At 36.3% G+C, this 19517-nt stretch overlaps 1 protein-coding gene across 1 annotated transcript in view; it reads left to right on the forward strand.

The window, feature by feature from the left end:
- Window positions 1-19517, forward strand: part of MDGA2 (MAM domain containing glycosylphosphatidylinositol anchor 2) — a 1390890-nt gene that overhangs the window by 426769 nt on the left and 944604 nt on the right. The window lies entirely within an intron of this gene.

Genomic DNA, 19517 nt, shown 5'->3' on the forward strand with positions numbered 1-19517 from the left:
GGACGTCAGTTTTCTCTACTTCCCTGCATGTGATGTTAGATTACAATTCACACCTTAAACTTCCAAGTTTTTCTATCCATAGTTTAAGTGCCTAGGAAATACTAAATGGACACTTATATTTCTGATTTCAGTACCCTAAGAAAATGAGTGTGTCTTAGCTGAGCAAGATCATACAAGGAGGTTTCAAAGGTTCATGAAAATTTTCTGTTATCATTTAATTTCATTTTTCCAATGAAACTTTTTGAAGCCCTCACATATAGCAATCTGCTCTTCCAATGTGCCAGCTTTTAAAATCATCTAGAAAAGAGAGTCCTGGTGTAATACTGTAGTATAAGCAATGGAGTACTGATCACAAAGTTGATGGTTCAAGCACACCAGCTGATTCTTTGGGAACTCTGTACAAGGTCACTATGAGTCAGAATTGACTCAACAACACTTCACAACAACACTAGAAAAGGAGTGAGGTAAGCAGACCTTTCAAGGTAGAGAAGGAGTAGGTTATGGGTATGCACAAGAGCAAGGAGGAGCACAAATAGCATTGAAAAATTGAATGTGCCTTCATATGAATAAGTATTGAAAGAGTTTAGTTTATCGCTTTCCAAGTTGGAACAACAAATGACAAATATCATTAAGAAAATCAGTGGTACAGATTTCTCGCCTTGATTTCTAAATTCTTGTGAGCCATTTACCTCACCTCCAATCTCCTTCCCAGTAGCTGGAAAACATTACATTAACGTAAACTTGTATCTAGATACTAAAGATCTGAGAAAGGGGCACTTCTGGGTATGGAAACAAAAAACAGATTCACAGGTCAGGCAGAGAGGAAAGACTTGAAGGATCAAAGCAGACTCTGTGAATCATTCTAGTAAGTGTGTGAAAATTATGAATTTCAGATTATCATAACCCATAACCCAGATGAGCAGTTTTAGCCATAAGGGAAAGAATCCATTAGGAATAAGCAGTCTCTTAAGAAATCTCTGGCGAGAGCTGGAAAAAAACTTCTGGAGCACATGAAGGATAATGAACCAGGGTTGTTCCTGACAGTTGATAAAATGTCATGATTTCAAAGATTGGATGTCAACAGTTTGAAGTAAGGGTTGAAATCAAAATATGTAAACAAATAAGCAATAAGAGTGAGGGAGGTAGTGCAAAGCAAATGGAATTGTCTACCATTCATCTCCAGGAGTACCTATAATTGTAGGAAAAGGAGGGCAAAGAGCCTACAAAATAGATTTGTCAAGGGTTCAAGAAAAATTAGGATTTGTTATACACAAATGCAGTGAGGGTAAGCATTTCAAAGAAGGGGAGATTATGTGTCAATGCAACAGAAAAATGAGATTGAAGAAAAGGTCACTGCATTTGGCAAACAGTGACCTTTGGGAGAGTAGAATCAGGAAATTGATTTGGTCAGAAAGCAGGTTTCAAGGGGTTAAAATATTGAATGTGTGTTGAAAATGAAGGCAACAAGCATAGATCAGTCATTTCAGATGCTTGTCAATGAAAGGAAATTACTATAAAACAATTCAAGGGAGTAACGGTATTGAAACATTGTTTAAGGTAGAAAGACATACATGTTTAAATATTGCGTCTACCTTCTCCTACTATCCATAGTCTTCATTCTAATGTATCTTATTTTTCTTTAGTAAGCTGTTAGTTTGGTGTTTATTTTTTATACTTTGGAATATTAGTTGGCCTACTAAATTTATAACCTCTATTTTTGCCACTATTGACACAATTTCAGAAAAGGAGTTCTGGAGGAACAGATGTTGATACAATTGACAAAGTGCCCCTTGAAGAATTAAGTGAGGATACAGTGGCTTGCTATCATAAAGGTCAGTGGATCAAACCCACTAACCACTCTGCAAGACAGATATAAAGCTGTCTGCATCCATAAATCAGTCATGGTGTGGCTCTAGAGTATAAGCATTGGACTGCTATCCACAATACTAGCAGTTCAAATCCACCAACCTCTCCTTGGAAACTCTACATGGGCGCTATGAGTCAGAACCGACTTGATGGCACTTAACAACAAGAAGCTCTCATAAAGCTTTACAGACTTGAGAAGGTAGCCACTGCACCACCAGGGCCCCTTAATTAAAGAAGAGAAGTCTAGTATAGAATCAAGTTAGCCTAGATTATTTGAAATAATTGTTAGGGACCTCCTATCCTTTTCGTGAGGTTAACCAGCTCCTAAAAAGATACTCTAAACACAGTAGAAATTACAGGGTCATGACCTCTCAAGATGACTTTGAAGAAGAATCTTAAGGGGATGTATCATGTATCTGGTAGTGTTTAATTTGTTGTTATTTTGAATTCATTATACAATAATAGCTGACATTTATTAAGTGCTTACTATATGCTATACACTAAATTCTTCACTTATGTCTCGTAACAACTCAAGGACATAAATATTAACATCCTCTTTTTATAGGTGAGGAAAGTAAGACACATTGAAAGTTCCACACCCCATCAGAACAGCTACAGAAGCGCCTACAAGGGCACAAGTTAGATTTCAATCAAAGAAACTGAAAAAAGTTGGTTGATCAAATAAGGCTTTATTAGGGAACTTACATACAGAATCTCATACCAGCATTCTTGCGATGGACAGAGAAGTGTCAAGTCACTCAGTTAGAGGTCCATGCAGGGCAGTGCAGGGTGTGTGTTTATACTTAAATCTTTACAGAGGCAGACTGCTACAGCTGTGTCTCACTGAGAAATTTTTGGGTTTGAACCACCACCTTTTGGTTACCAGCTGAGCATTCAGCCACTGTGCCATCAGGACTGACTTTAAAATAAAACTTATCCTTACAGATAAGATCTATGTGCCCTTATTTGATTATAGTATTTTGAATGATAATCTGCATTATTAAATTTTCCCTCTGTCATGCATGTAAATGATTACCATCCTGGGATTTCTCAACATTGTAAAGATGAGTAAGCTGCCTCAGTTACTCTCATTTCTGATTTTCTTTAGTACGTTTTAGGAATAATTGTTCCCCAGTGAGATGATCACACAAAAGCTATCTATTCCTTCCTCCTTCTACAAAGAGCAGAGATATGACTTCTGTGCTCCTGGCATTTAGAAGGCGAGTGTGAGAACACTGCTAATAATGGGAGTGGGGGGGGGAACGGAGCGGGGAGCACGCCATTCTCAACAGCTCTCTTTGGAACTATGGAAAACATGAGATGCAAAAAAAAAGCTTTGCAGTGGTCAGGTTTCTCTTAAGTAACAGTATTATGGCTGTCTTTGGAACAATAGCCTCTATGCCAGTCTTGGAAATATTTCTGATTGTGTTTGAATTTTTAATCTGAGAGCTACTTTCATCTACAAAATAAACATCACTCAATAGATTATGTATATCACTAATTTAGACATCCTTTTCAAATTTTACTGTAAATTATATTTTTACTGTGTCAAGCTCATCAGCTGCTCTTAGGAAACCCTACACAGAGTTGCTATGGATCAGAACTGACTCGATGACACTTAACAACAATAACAATGTGATGGCTGGGGATGAGTTAATTAAATATTTCACCAAATATTGCAGGTTAACCGCTAATGTGATGGCTGGAGTCCTGGTGTGGCACTGGGGGTTAATGCACTGGACTGCAAGGTCGGTTTGAACCGAAAAGTAGTTCAGCTGCTCCTCAGAAACCCTATACAGGGTCGTTCTGAGTTAGAACTGACTCATGGCACTTAACAACAACAGGGTGATGGCTACAGTCCTGGTGTGGTGTTGTGGGTTAATGCGCTGGACTGCATAGTCCGTTTGAACCACAAAATCAGCAGTTTAAGCTCACCAGCTGCTCCTCATACAGCCTCGCTATGAGTTGGAACAGACTTGATGGCACTTAACAACAACATATGGCCCAAGGGCTGGATGTTCCCCATCCCTAATCTAAGTGAATGTCAGTTTTTGATCTTGGTGAATGTGACCCTTTTCAATGGGGCTCGGTGTTTTCTCCTCAGTGTTTGAATTTGTAAATGATCAATGATACAGTAGCTGTTTTATATCTAGGTAGTTATACTTACTAGACTTTCAATGTATAATTTGTTGTTAAATAAATAAAAATCTCTTTGAAATAAATAATATGATTAGATATTTCTAGTTGACTCACACATATTCTTAGATATTCTTTCTATATCAGAAGTGGATCTGTATTGTCTCTGAGTAGGGCTCTACAGATTGCTCAGTTGTTTTGCCCAGGATTATACGCACAACTAATATTACAGCTGGGAGCTGATATCATGTCAGCTTACTTTTTGCTTCCTTTTAGGAAAACCTGACAAGGCAAAATTGAAATAGCTGAAGGCATCAGAAGTACTCACTGTCAGGTTTTCCATTGTTGCAGTCTCTGCTATCTTTGTGCTCCCAGATTGCATGGTTCCCTGATTAGCTCTGCAGTGTTTTCTTCATCTGGTCTACCCTACTGGGACTCACACCCCCATTTGTTCAGTGACTTTCAATGTGTTTTTACAATATTTTGTTCTCCACTAGAGAGTCTGTAAGTGGGTATATCAGGTGGGATGGAACCACTGGGAGCTACGTAGAAGTGCTTAGGCACCCACCCAAGTAATCAGGAGCAGTGATTTTGATGGCAGTGTGTGGTAAAGTTGCCCTCTTGAGCCATGCTGCAGAACATAAAAGTATGTAATAGGCTGGGTTAGAGAGGAGAGGATGTAAATAATGGTAAACAGAGTAATAGTGAAGTCAGCATAAAAACAAGGAAACAAATGGAAGTAACAGTGAAGGAAAGGGAATATGGTATAATGGATAATGATCCCACAAAATTACTTTTGAAGAAAATAAATAGTATTTTTATTTTTATACATTGGTGTCCCACCTCCTCATTTTAAGATTTGGAATCATTATGGAGTTGTGTTAAATGAATGAAAAAGTATGGGAACCTTTCTCAGTCTTGATACAGCATAGGTTCATACAGAATTGTGGAGTCCTCTAGATAAGATAGTCCCTCTAGTAGCTCAAGTAGTAACACTATACTGTCGTTGAGTAGCTAAGCACTCGACTTCTAAGCAAAGGTTGGTAATTTGACCACCACTAGCTCCTGATGTGGGAATCACAGGTCTGCAGTTCAAGTTTACCAACTTGAATTCCAAAGGAATTAACTATTTCTTTAAGTCGTTCTTTCCTCCACAGTCCATCAGTATTCTTATTTGACCTACACTGTAGCTAATGTGTTGCTTTTGTCAATTGCTTATCATTTATATAAGACACAAAAGTGGCATGATGGTTAAGCACTTGGCTGCTAACCAAAAACTTGATGACTGTAACCCAGTCAATGGACCTGGTAGACAGACCTGGTGATGTGCTCCCAAAAAGACTGCAGCCTAGAAATCCCTATGGATTTCTGCTATCTTACATGGAGGTCCTTATGAGATGAAAATCACTCTGTGGTACGTAACAGTCACAATAACAAAGTAATTTATCTTGAGAGAATTTCATAATTTGTTTTGTTTCCTTCTCCCTAACTAAATTTGAAAACTCCTTGAGGATATGCATTTTAATTTTTTCTGTATCCCCTTATAGTTCCTTAATCAGTCCCCTGTGCAAAGTGATTGCTCAGTAAACTCTTGCTGTAGAACAGATTTTATGCTGTATGTTGCAACTGCTTGGAGGCTGGGTAGCAGTTTTGATGTATAAAATGCAAAATCTTGTACAAAAATAATAGTGTGGACAAAAATTCATGAACAGAATAAATCAGCATGCATTTTGAAAAATGTACAATTCCTTATTGAGGGAAGTAAAAAAAATAAATAAAGGCAGAGAAGATAGATTTTTTTTTTGACGGTCTTTTTGTTGTTGTTGTTTTCCTAGGGATTTGTTGTTTTGCTTCATTAATTGCTTTAAACTAGGGAGTGGAAAAAAGGAAGAATTGACCTTTGGCTTCTTTTTTGAAAACATTGTAAAAAAATAGGCACTTCAAATTTTGTTTCTTTCATTTCCCATAACAGTAATAGCTTCTGTTAGTTGAGGGCATTCTACATACAGGCATTGTGATACAAATACTTTGGGTTGTATTTCATTTAATCTTCACAAAAGCCTAATACGTGAGGACTCCTACTATTGCTACCATTTTTCAGATGAGAAAAAGGAGGTTGTGCCTCAAACCAGACAAAAATAAGTGGTAGAAAACTAATTTATACCAAAGGGGCTGACTCTTTGGTGAACATTGTTCTAGTGTTGTTAGTTGCCGAGCAGTTGGTTTCTACTGATGGTGACTGCATCCGTATGTTCAGAGCAGAACTGCACTACAGGATCTTCAAAGTGGTGATCTTTTGGAAGCTGATCAACATGCCTGATCTTCCAAGGCATTTCTGGGTGGATTTGAACTGCCAGGCTTTTAACTAATAGTCAAGCATTTAAGTTTTTGCACCAACCACAGATTTCTAAAAATGTTCTACAAACTAAATTTGTGGGTGTGTTTTTTAAAACTTGACTGGAAGCTAAAACACTGGAAGAAATGATGAAGTAAAAGGGCAGAACAGAAAATTTCAAAAAGCTGTTTGAGAAGTCAAAGTTAAGTATTAAAATGAAATGTGAAAAGACCTAGAGTTAGAAACTCTAAAATGAAGAACACATTCAGCATTTCTTTAGGTGAAAGAGCTGGAAAAAAAAAAAAAAATCAAACCCTGCTGGCAATATTGAAGGATTCTATGGGGAAAATGGTGTCCTGGTATAACATTATAGGATAAGCACTGGACTGCTAACCAAAAAGTAAGTTGTTCAAACCCACCATCCACTCCTCAGAAACCCTGTACAGTGTAGCTATGAGTCAAAACCAACTCAACAGTAGTTGACAACATCAACAATTGGCAAAATATTGAATGATGCTGGAAGCGTCCAAAGAAGATGGAAGGAATATACAGAGTCACTGTATCAAAAAAATTGTTTGATGTTGAACAGTTTCCAGAGATAGCATAAGATCAAGAGCAAATGGTACGGAAGGAAGAAGTACAAGCTGTACTGAACACATGGGTGAAAAATAAGGCTCCAGGAATTGACTGAATAACAATTGAAATGTTTCAACAAACGTATAGAGTGCTGAAAGTGTTCACTAGTCTATTCCTAGAAATTTGGAAGACAGCCACCTGGCCAGCCATTTGGAAGAGATCCATATATGTGCCCATTACAAAGAAAGATGACCCAACAGAATGTGGAAATCATCAAACAATGTCATTAATATTACATGTAAGTACAATTTTGTTGAAGATAACTTTAAAAATTATTGTAGCACTATATTGACAGAGAACTGCTAGATACTCAAGCCAGATTCAAGAGAGAATAGGGAAATAGGGTTATCATTGCTGACATCAGATGGATCTTTACTAAATGCAGAGAATACTAGAAAGTTGTTTACTTCTGCTTTATTGACTATGCAAATATATTCAACTGTGTGCATCATAACAAAGTATGGAAAACATTGTGAAGAATGAGTATTCCAGAGCACTTATTTGTGCTTATAAGGAGCCTGTCAAAACCAACTCAACCAAAAGGCAGTCATTCGACTCGAGTAAGGGGATACGGAATGACTTAAAATTAGGAAAGGTGAGTGCTAGGGTTGTTTCCTTTTACCATATTTACTCAATCTGTATGTTGAGCAAATAATCTGAGAAGCTGGATTATATGAAGAACAACGTGGCATCAGGATTAGCAGAAGATTTATCAACAACCTGAGATTTGTAAATGACATAACCTTGCTTACTGGAAGCAAAAGTACTTAAAATATTTACTGAGAAAGTTCAAAGACAATAGCCTTCGATATGGATTGCACCACAATTAAAAACAACAACAACAACAAACTACAACTGAACCAATAAATAACATCATGATAAATGGAGAAAAGATGGAAGTTGTCAAAAACTTAATTTTGTTTGAATCCTCAGTCAACACTCATGGAAGCTGCAGTCATGAATCACATGACATATTGCATTGGTTAATGTGCTGCACAAGACCTCTTAAAAGTATTCAAGAGCAAAGATATCAGCTTTAGGATTTAGATGTGCTTGGCCCAAACCATAGTATTTTAAATCGCCTCATATGAATATGCAAATTGGACAATGAATAAGGAAAACTTGAGAGTAATCTATGCGTTTGAATTCTGGTGTAGGAGAGGAATAATGAAATTACCGCTGACTGCCAGAACACTGAAAGGACTTAATATACTTAGTGATGAAGATCAAAAACAATAAACCTGTGATGGAAGAAGTACAACCAGAATATTCCTTAAAGGTGAGGATAATGAGACTTCATCTCTTATACTTTGGACATTTTATCCAGGAATGATCAGTTCCTGGAGAAGGACATCATGCTTAGTAAAGAGGAGCGTCATTGATAAAGAAAGAGATGCCCCAGATTGACTTACAGAATGGGCACAAACATAACAACAATTGTTAGAATAGCACAGGACTGGGCAATGTTTTATTGTTTTGTTCATAGGATCACTATCAATTGGAACTGGCAATAACAAGCAAGAGGACAAATTTTGTTTTGGGTTTTACCCATACAGTATAGCATACTGTAATTTTTTTTTTTTTGATAGACATGTGAAACTTTATGAATAGTTTCGTTCTGCTGTGCATAAGGTTGCTATGAGTTGGTACTGACTCGATGGATTCAAACTGCTAACATTGATTAATATCCATATACTGTTGCTAAGTGTCACGGAGTCAGTTCTGACTCATAATGACCCTGTATAGGGTTTCCAAGGACCTTAGAACCACCAACCTTGCAGTTCAAAGAGACATTGTGGTCCAGCATTTATCCTAGAGAAGCACATCAGGACTCCAATATCCTTATGTTGTTGCTGTTGTTAGGTGCCATCGAGTCATTACTGACCCATAGCGACCTTTGCACAGCAGAATGTAGGCCTTCAAAAATAATGGTCAAAATCCTGAAACACGTTGACACGCAATTGCCAAAAAAAAGAGATTTTAATGTTAAGCTCTTTTAGTTTGCTTTGAGACTGAAACACTGGAATAAATTCTGCATCTTGTATAAGTGAAACCTTTGCCTAATATTATTTTATAGATATTTGGTGGAAATTTTTTCTACCTTATAAAGTTAATAAATAGAATTTCATAGTCTGTAAATAGAGATAGAGATTATACAGTTCAGCTAGATGCTGGAATTGAAAGGAAACTAAATAAGAAAAGTAAGGTTTCCATTTTATCAAAGTACACATTGTGTGCAAAGTTCTATTTTGTGTGTGTGTTACAGGAAAAGCATACATATACTTATGACATGCATATACCTATAAAGCATAACTTAGTGAAAACAAGTCATAGGGAAAAAATTAAAAATCATTAAAAAAATACAACATTATTTTATAAATCCTAGAAACTATTATTTTAAAAGTTAGTGAAAAGGAGAGATTGCTTCTAGTAAGATTCATTAGGAAAGGTTTACAAAGTGGGTAAAATTTGAGATCTGAATAGTGTGAGGATTGGACAAGTAAAATACCAGATTGTTATATGAAAGAGGAGTCCTGATGTGATGCTTTAGGATAAGCACTAGACCACTAACCACAAGGTCAGTGGTTCAAACTCACGAGCCATGCCTTGGAAACCATATACTGGAGCCCTATGAGTTTGAACTGACTTGACAGTAGTTAATAACATATGGAAGAAGGAATTGTGAAATATATATACCAATGGGATAAAAAAAAAAGTTAATATTTTTGCTTTGGCACTGACATAAACATTGGGGAAACCAAGTTATTTTAAATATTATGAGTTTCAGTTTTACTGGACAAGAAAGAAGATGAGGACCAACTAAAGAGGATCTTGAATGTCAAACTAAAGTATTTGGGGTTTATTTGATTAGTTATTTCCATAACCTGGTACAATATTTTTGAGGAACAGAGATATGAATTAGAGTTTAGGAAAATTGTTGCTGTTAAGTGCCGTCGAGTCGATTCTGACCCACAGCGACCCTGTAGAGGGTTTCCAAGGAGCAGCTGGTGAGCTTGAACCACTGACCTTGCAGTTCCACCAGAACTCCTTATGAAAATTAGATAGTAGCAGTATACCATGTAGATTATAGATCAAGTTAAATGATCAGGGATTTGATGAAGATGGACGTAGTGGGCTAAGAAATCAAGAAAAGGGGAGTTAACTACTATTGAGTGATTATTTTATAAGGAGGTCTGTACTAGATTTTTTTTTTAATGATGACTAATTAAAGTCCCTCACTGAACTAGAAGAGAAGCATAATCTTCCCCCATTTAAGTGAAAAAATAGATTTGATGGCTAAGTAATGACCCACCACTTGTCTGTCAGTTTGTCATATGTGGTGACATGCATGTTACTGGGATTCTGGAAGCTATGACAATGGTATTTTAAATACAAGCAAGGTCACCCATGGTGATCAGGTTTCAGATGAGTTTCCAGACTGAAAAAAGACTCAGAACCAGGAGAAGAAATCCCCAGTCACTGTACCAAAATGAAATGGTTGCTGTTCAACCATTTGAAGAGATTTCCTGTGAGTCCAATGTACGCTGGATCAGCACTGGAATTCGAACCACAGGGTAGGCAGTTTAAACCCACCAACTGCTCCTTAGAAACCCTATACCATGTATCTATAAGTTGGAACCCAAAAGCACTTAACAACAATAACATGATATATCATGGTGGCGGTGGTGGTGAAGTGCCGTTGAATCAGTTCCGATTCACAGTGACCTTGCATAGGGTTTTGGAGGCTATAAATTTTGTACAGGAGCAGAAAGCCTCATCTTTCTCTCACGGAATGGCTGGTAGTTTCAAACTGCTGACCCCAGCCTGATTCGTAACCACTATGCTACCAGAGATCCTCTGGTATATGTATAAAAATTTTAATAATTTTAATATCAGAAATCCTTCCAGATTTTGAACAATCTTTTCTCGGGAACATTTTTGGAGTCTCCCTGAGTGGTACAAATGGTTTAACTTAAACTTTACTACTAACTGAAAAGTTGGCAATTTGGACTCACCCAGAGGTACCTCACAAGAAAGGCCTGGTGATATGCTTCCAAAAGGTCATAGCCATGAAAACCCTGTGGAGCACAGTTCTAGTTTGCAGTACATATGTTCACAATGAATCAATATGAATCAGCAACAATTTTTTAAACACAGGTTAAAAATGAAAGTATTAATACCACATTTATATTGTTGTTCAGCAACATTGCATATACTAAACTGGACCAAAACAAAATAAAACAAAAAGAAAAAAAGACACTTAGAACAGATAAAATTGGTCTTACAATGTATAAACATTAAAAATCAGGTACAAAATTGAGGCCTTTTACTAAATGATGTCTATTCTTTTACTCACATTTAGAATGTATATTCATTGAGCTTTACTCTCAAAGAAAATCAGTGGAAAAGCTTAAGGAACTTCTGGAGTAATCCTTATTAACTTCAGTATTTCATTTCAAACTATATTATGTTATAACAATGATATTTATAATATTCACCTCAAATTTTAAGAAAAAATATGTTTTATTAAATACTATTACTTGCAAGTTTAGGAAGGTTTATAACAAGTGTAAAAAATTTCCCAACCACAGTACATAAACTTATAAAATAGTTTGATACTTTAAATGGTAATTTATAACCAACAGAAATAGCTACTTATAGAGACTACCTTACTTTTATTTTTTACTCAACTAAGGAATCAAAGTTTAATAAACACAACATTTGAAAATTCATTTATTAGGATAGACTTTATGTACATGTTCCATAGATTTATCATAGATTTTTAAAATCATTTTTGTGTATATACTATTCATATAAACAATTGACTCATTTAAGTACACAAGTATTTTTAGTATATTCAATGGATGTTCAGCCATCACTATAATCCAGTCTTAAGACATTTCATCCTCTATAAATGAACCCACTGCCTGTGAGCGGACATTACTATGCTCTCAGTCCCCTCAAAGGTGTAACTAACCACTCTATGAATTTGTCTGTTTTAGATACTGAATATAGGCTGAATCATAAAATATGTGGTCTTTTTTGACTGATTTCTTTCATTTAGCATAATGTTTTCAAGATTCATTGATGTTGTAGTATGTATCCATTCTTTTTATTCCCAAATGATATTTCACTTATGGTTATGCCACATTTTATTTATCCATTCATCAGTTGATGGATATTTGCTTCTATCTTTTGGCTAGTATGATGAATACTGATACATTGAGCCTTTGTTTAATAAGTTTTTATGTATGCTTTTGTTTTTCTTGAATATATAGAGAATATCATAACTACTTACAATTAGGATTTTAAAACTGTATCCCTTAGTAATGGTAATTTAAAGAATGTCACATTTTGTTCCCAAAGAAATTAAATGAATGTGTGTGATTTTCTACTATCAGTCCTTAACTTTTTTTCCAGACAGCATCTCCAGATAACTGAAGATAATCGCCTAGTCTGTATAATCCCATATTCCATATAGTTTCATCATACTTGTAAACATTTCAAACATGTATACAAATTTATATAAAATCAATATTTAAAGCACAAGAATAAAGGGTGTTTGTTGCATGCTTATATTTAATGATAATGCTGCTATTTCCATTGTTGTACAATACAAATTACTTTTCTCTCTTAAAAATGTACCATGCATGTTTCTATAGACCAAAAGATGTAGATCAAACTTATTATTCCTGATTATAGCTCAACATTCCAAAAATAGATAAAACAATTTGTTGAGAAGTAACCATTTGCTTCTCAACAAATATTCAAATTTAGTTATTTTACATGCTAATTTTTCACAATTATAAACACAGCTATAATAAACATTCTTACATATATGTTCTTTATTTAGTAATTCATTTCTATAGGCTAGATTTCCCAAAATGGGGTGGCTGAATAAATAATTACCCTTAATTTAAAAATAACTTTTTTGGCTCGGTGGTGTTGAGAATATACACAGCAGAATATCCACCAATTCTAGTTTCTACGTGCACAATTCAGTTATATTGATAATATTCTTCCACTTGTGCAGCCATTCTCAACCGTGTTTTATTAGTTCCTTCCCCTGTAACATAAACTTACTGCCCACTGAGGTTCCTGTCTAATCTTTTGAGTTGCTGTTTTCAATTTGATCCTACATTGTTGTGTGCTGTTAAATTGGTTCTGACTGTAGCAGCCCTGTATAGGGTTTCCAAGAACACCTTCTGGATTTGAATTGTCAGTCTTGTGGTTACCAGTCCAATGCTTTTTCTGCAGTGCCACATCGGACTCCTGATCCTCTATGTTGTTATTGTTAAGTGTCCCTGAGTTGGTTCCAACTCTTAGAGACCCTGTATAAGATTTCTAAAGAGCTGGTAGAGGATTTGAATTGCCAGCTTTGTGGTTAGCAGACTAATACTTATTCTGTGGGGCCACACCAGGAGTCCTGATCCTATATGTTGTTGTTGTTAAGTGCCCTTGAGTCAATTCTGACCCATAGCGACCCTATATAGGGTTTCCAAGGAGCTTGAGCTTAAACCACAAACCTTGCAGTTTAAACGGCTTTGCAGTCTGACACAAACACCAGGGTTCCTATATAGATGGACCTTAGAAGACTATATTATTCAAGGCAAACATTCTTGACTAATTCAAAAATGGTTTTAGAAGACTTCAGGGGATATTTTTAGTTTAAGGTTTAAAGATTATCTCAGGACAATAGTTTTAGGGGTTCATCCAGCCTCCATGGTTTCAGAAAGTCTGAATTATATGAGTAATTGTGGTTTAGTGTTGTGATCTGAATTCTGCTATAGAATTTTGTTCAAAATATTGACTTATGGTAGCCATGCACCATCCAGTTCTGTTCTCATGGGAAAAGGACAGTCACACATTTCATACTCCTTCGATTCCTGACTCTCCTTCTTTCTCTGTTGCCCCAGACAAACAGAGGTCCATAATTGTACCTAGGATGGGATGGTTGTTTGCAAGCTTTTGGGAATCCAGACACTATGCAAAGACTTAAAAGGTAGAATAGAAACACTATAGATGTTATTAGGCCAATTAACTGAGATGTCCTATAAAACTATGGCTCTAAACCTACAAAACTAGAAACCATATCCCTTGAAGTATTTTGATGTATACAAGGAGCCTCAGTAGCTACTATTCTTTATCTTCTTCTTTAAATAATTTTTAGTTTTGAAAATACATCTTTCACACTATTTTTGCCAATTCAAAATTTTACAGGTGTGGTACTATGGGTTAACAATGGACTGCAAGGACGGTTTGAACCTCAAGGTCGGCAGTTCAAGCTTACCAACCCTCCTCAGAAACCCTATACAGGGTCGCTATGAGTCAGAAGTGACACGACGGCACTTAACAACAAACTTGCTGACACCAGTCACACTGATTTAGCTGTTCCATCCTGCTCTTAATCAATGAAACAGTGTCATCACCACAAACTGAAACCTTGTTGTTATAAAGTACTGTCAAGTGGATTCCGACCCATAGCGACCCTGTACAGGGTTTCTGAGGAGCAGCTGGTGAGGTTGAAACGCCGACCTTGCAGTTCAAATGACTTTGCAGTCTGGTGCATTAACCCACAGCGCCACATCAGGGCTCCCTAGTAGGAGGCCACATTTCTCAATAGTTAAGCACTGGGCTCTAACCAGAAGGAAAGGAGTTAGAATTCACAAGCCACTTAATAAAAAGTAGACATGGAGATCTACTCTTATAAGGATTACAGTCTTGGATATCTTATGGGGAAGTTCTCCTTTGTCCTATAGGGTTGCTATGAGTTGGAATTAATTCAGTGGCACAAAACAGCAACATTTTCATTAATTTTAATATATATTGCTAAATTGTTGCTGTTTTTTAAATGTATAGCAATTCATTCTCCAGCTAACCGTTCATGACAGTATCTGTTTCATAACCTCTCCACCAGCAGTGGACATAGTAAATATTTTTAAATTTCCCAGATGTGAGTATCTGATTGATATTTATTTTGCATTTCTCCTAGTACAAATGAAAGGGAACATATTTTCATTTGTTAATTAGCAATTTGAATGTCCTCTTTTGTGAATTGCTGAGTCTTCTCTTTTGCCCTTTTTCTACCAAGTTTGTATGCCTTCTTCTTACAACTTATTGGAGTTCATCATATATTAGAAATATTAACATTTACTTATCATTTTAGTTGTAAATATTTATCTTTTTTTTTTTTTACTTTGGTGTGGCAAAAAATGGCACCAACCATAACTCCCACAGCAATCTCTGCTCAGCTTGGTTCGATAATTCCTTGCAGTGGCCACACAGACCTCAGACACCATATTCACAGTTAAGGGGTTTATTAGGGAAGTCAACAGGTAGCAGTTCATGCTCAGAAATATTAAGGACACCGTTCTTCCAATTAAAACAGCGTCTCCACAGTCATGCCCACAGTCTCTTCCCAGCCAATGTTACACAAGTCTTTTAGGACTGCTGAGAAATGCTCACTGGGCACACTATTGCCCAGTAAACCTTAGCCTTAAGGCACTGGGTCAGCAAGCCTACTCCTCCATTTAAGTGCCTGGAGGCACCCCACTCTGCAAATAAGTCTCCTGTCCACAGTTATTCAGCTTTCCTTGTTCTGTGGGCTGGAAAGCCCATCACTATACCCCATGCTATGCCTCTTGGTTCAGCTGCTGCCACTCCTTTCAATCCCCCAGTGTCACAGCTTTCTCTCCTTGGGTGAAGGATGTTCAGTGCTTTAGGATCTCAGGGTCTGAAGGATTTGCTCCACTCCTGGCTCTTCTTTTCTAGTAGTGAGACCCCTTTCCTGTTTCTAACGTGGTTCATTTTATATCCATGTTAGAGTTCCAAGTTTTCACAATTTACCCTGTTAATCACTCACAACTCAATCACATAATCCATCAGCATCTTCCTCTACCTTCTCTTACCCAGACCCATCGGGAAAAAGTCATTTGGTGGGAATTACAAAGACTATGGCTAGAAGAGACATTAAATAATTCACTACACAACAATTGTCTATTTCAATATAAAACTTTAAAATATATACTCAAAGATATTTTTTTTTCTTTATAGTTCTTGTGGTTTTCAAAAAATGATTTTCAGCCCATTTATGTTAGAAATATTTTTAATATTTTGTTCTTAAATGCATTTCAACTAATACTATGCTTAAGCAAAAAGGCATACTGTTTCTAAAGTAATGCTGTTGTTATAGTTAAGTGTCATCAAGTTGGCGCTGAATCATAGCAACCCTAAACAACAAAATGAAACACTTCAAGTCTTGTGCCCTCATCACAATTGTTATGCTTGAGCCCATTACTGCTGCCACTGTGCCAATCCATCTCATTGGGAATCTTCCTGTTTTTTCACCGATCTTCCACTTTCCAAGCATAATGAATGCCCTTCTCTTGGGACTGGTCCCTTCTGATAATATGTCTCAGGTATGAGAGATAAAGTCTCACCATCCTAGCTTTCAAGAGCTTTCTGGGTGTACTTCTTCCAACACAGATTTGTGAAGTCTTCTTGAAGTCTAGGGTACTTTCAATAGTCTTTTCCAACACCATAACTCAAATGCATTGGTTTTTCTATTATCTTCCGTATGTATTGCCCAGCTTTCATATGCATATGAGGCAATTAACAATACTATGCCTTGGGTTAGGCACTCCTTAGTCCTCAAACCAGTATCTTTGTTCTTGAATACTTGAATGAGTTCCTGTGCAGAAGATTTGCATAATGCAATATGTCCTTTGAGTTTTTGACTGCTACTTCCATGAGTGTTGATTGTAGATCCATACACAATGAAGTCTTTTGACAACTTTAATCTTTTCTCCATTTATTATGATGTTATTTATTGGTCAAGTTGTAAGGATTTTTATATTCTTTACACTGAAGTGCAATTCATACTGAAGGCTGTTGTCTGTAATACTTATCAATAATATTAGTAACGTGAACATAATATTGAATATTATCTACACAGTTCCTTTTCTAAATATTAAATTATTTATAAAAGTCTTAGAATGTTTTGTAAAAATATATGATATGTACTTTTAACTCTATATTTTATTTTAAAATGCTTATTTAAAAATTGTAATACATATTTTCATGCAATGAATTTTTTATATGTGGCCTTTCTGGACCTGCACTTATAATTTTCCCAAAGTGGTTTTTTGGACAGAAATTTGCTTAAGGAGTAGTTAACTTGATTATCACATAAATGAATTACAAGGGACCAATCAGTGTAATCACTGTAAAATGTGCAAAAACAAGTTGCAAGAATTAACCAGTTTATGATCGATCCACCTTTACATGCATTTATAGGGGCCCCAATCAAAACCTCCACAAGATTGACTGGAATGCTGTGCCCAGTCAGACCTTTACCAGGATGGGTCACAGTGAACTGAACACACTAAACATGACAAATGGTGACAAGTCCAACAGCATAGAATTGGTGGTAGCAGTGAGAGTGTTGGGAACCATGGGACTGGCTGACACTAGTGATGAGCGAGTTGGCTTACAAAGCAGAACGGGGCACCCATAAAAGTAGAGGTTTCCTATAAAATGTTTTTGCCTTGAGAGGTGTTGTTATGACAACCTAACCTTGGCACTGTCCCAGGGTTGTTCTCAAACTATCAGTTAAGAGATAGATCACCATGCATATGGTGCCAGACCCAGTCAAGAAATACATAAAGAGAGAGAAAATGAACACAGTCACACAGCAGCAGAGCCCATGTTATGACACATATGAGAGAGAGAAACACCTACTTGCACCTGTCCACACCATGCCTGTGCAGTGACACAGAAACAGACCTAGGTAATTTGGGAAGGGTGAGCGGGTTCTCTTTTAAACATAAGTTGTTTTGTCCCCTAGTGTTGAGTGGACTAGTCATGGAGCACTTGTGGGGCTAAAGGGGACTGGTTCTCAAACCATCTATTTTTATTGTTTACTGTTTACCATCTGTTAATAATAACAAAATGCTTTAATGTCAATGCTTTGTAAAGTGTCTTTATGTATGTAACACAATTGAATCAGATATTAGCACTCTTATCATTGGTGGTAATTTGGAAGCAACTGTTATGTATGCACATTGTTGTTGTTGTTGTTAAGTGCCGTCGAGTTGGTTCCGACCCATAGCGACCCTGTACAGGGTTTCCGAGGGTGTAAATCTTTACGGGAGTAGAAAGCCTCATCTTTCTTCCGCGGAGTGGCTGGTAGTTTCGAACCGCTAACCTTAAGGTTCGCAGCCCGATTCGTAACCATAAAAGGCATAATTTATACATTGGCTTATGGATAATTAGAAAAGTATTTGTTGTTGTTGTTTTTAAGTGCCATCCAGTTGATTCTGACTCATAGAAACCATATGCACAACAGATTGAAAAACTGCCCCATTCTCTGCCATCCTCACAGCCATTGCTAAGCTTGACCCATTGCTGTTAACACTGTGCCAGTCCATCTTGTTGGATTTAGCATAATATCCTTCTTCAGAAATTTCTCCCTCTGGACAATATGTCAGAATATAAGAGATATAATATAGCTATCCTGGCCTCCATGGAGTACTCTTCTTGTACTTTCCAGTGTAGATTTTTTGTTCTTCTACAAGATTTTTTGTTCTTCTACAAGTCCATGGTAATGTTGAATTTTTTTTAACTACTGATCCTTCCTCTTTGTTTACAACCTTTGCATTCCAATCACCAGTACTTATCAATACATCTTGATTATGTGTTTGATTCATTTCAGACTGAATAAGTTAGTAGGATTCTTTAATTTCATCCTCAGTGAACTTAGTGGGTGGTGCATAAAGTTGAATAATAGTGGTACTAACTAGTCTTCCTTGTAGGTGTATGGCTAGCCTATCAAGGACAGCACTGTACTTAGCAAACAGCATTATATGAGACATTTTCAACTACTGGTCATAATTAAGGACTTTTTAAGTACAAAATTATGAAATAAAAATGCCTACATAAAATGCCAAATTATCCATCAGGTGGTAGGTTTCAATGAAAATAAGAATTCATGATTCTTACAGGTGAAAAAAAAAATCATTAAAGCTATGGTAGCATTTAAAATTCCTTGATTTCTTGATTAGTACATTTTGCGGGTGAGGGAATTGCCGGAATGCTGCCATTTAAAAAAGTACTTCTCATATTACCATCCATAAGCTATTTATCTGATCTCTGCTTCCCTTGGTTGTATTCAGAATATAAAACTATGCCTGGAGTTAAAATGATTAATTCCTATAATTTTAATATTTCATAAGAAAATATATTAAACACTGTCTTGAATAGAATTGATGGATGGGGAGAGTTAGTGCATAAATTTAGGTGGCATAGAATGATACTTCAAAAGAAATAACTTTGGTATATATTTGAGACTTTATGTAGTGAACTTTGTTTTGATAATTTTTAACTAAAATTTTGTAATTTTTTTTCATTCATTAGATTAAAAATATTAGTATTTTTGTCTGGTCCATGCATAATATAAAAAATATACCATATTTGTTTTTCTACCAATAAAATACCTTGAGAAAACTTCCTATTAAATAATCCTATCATGCCAGTGAAAGGAGCT

Source organism: Chrysochloris asiatica, unplaced genomic scaffold, assembly GCF_000296735.1.
Source record: "Chrysochloris asiatica unplaced genomic scaffold, ChrAsi1.0 scaffold00235, whole genome shotgun sequence".
Classification (NCBI taxonomy): domain Eukaryota; kingdom Metazoa; phylum Chordata; class Mammalia; order Afrosoricida; family Chrysochloridae; genus Chrysochloris; species Chrysochloris asiatica.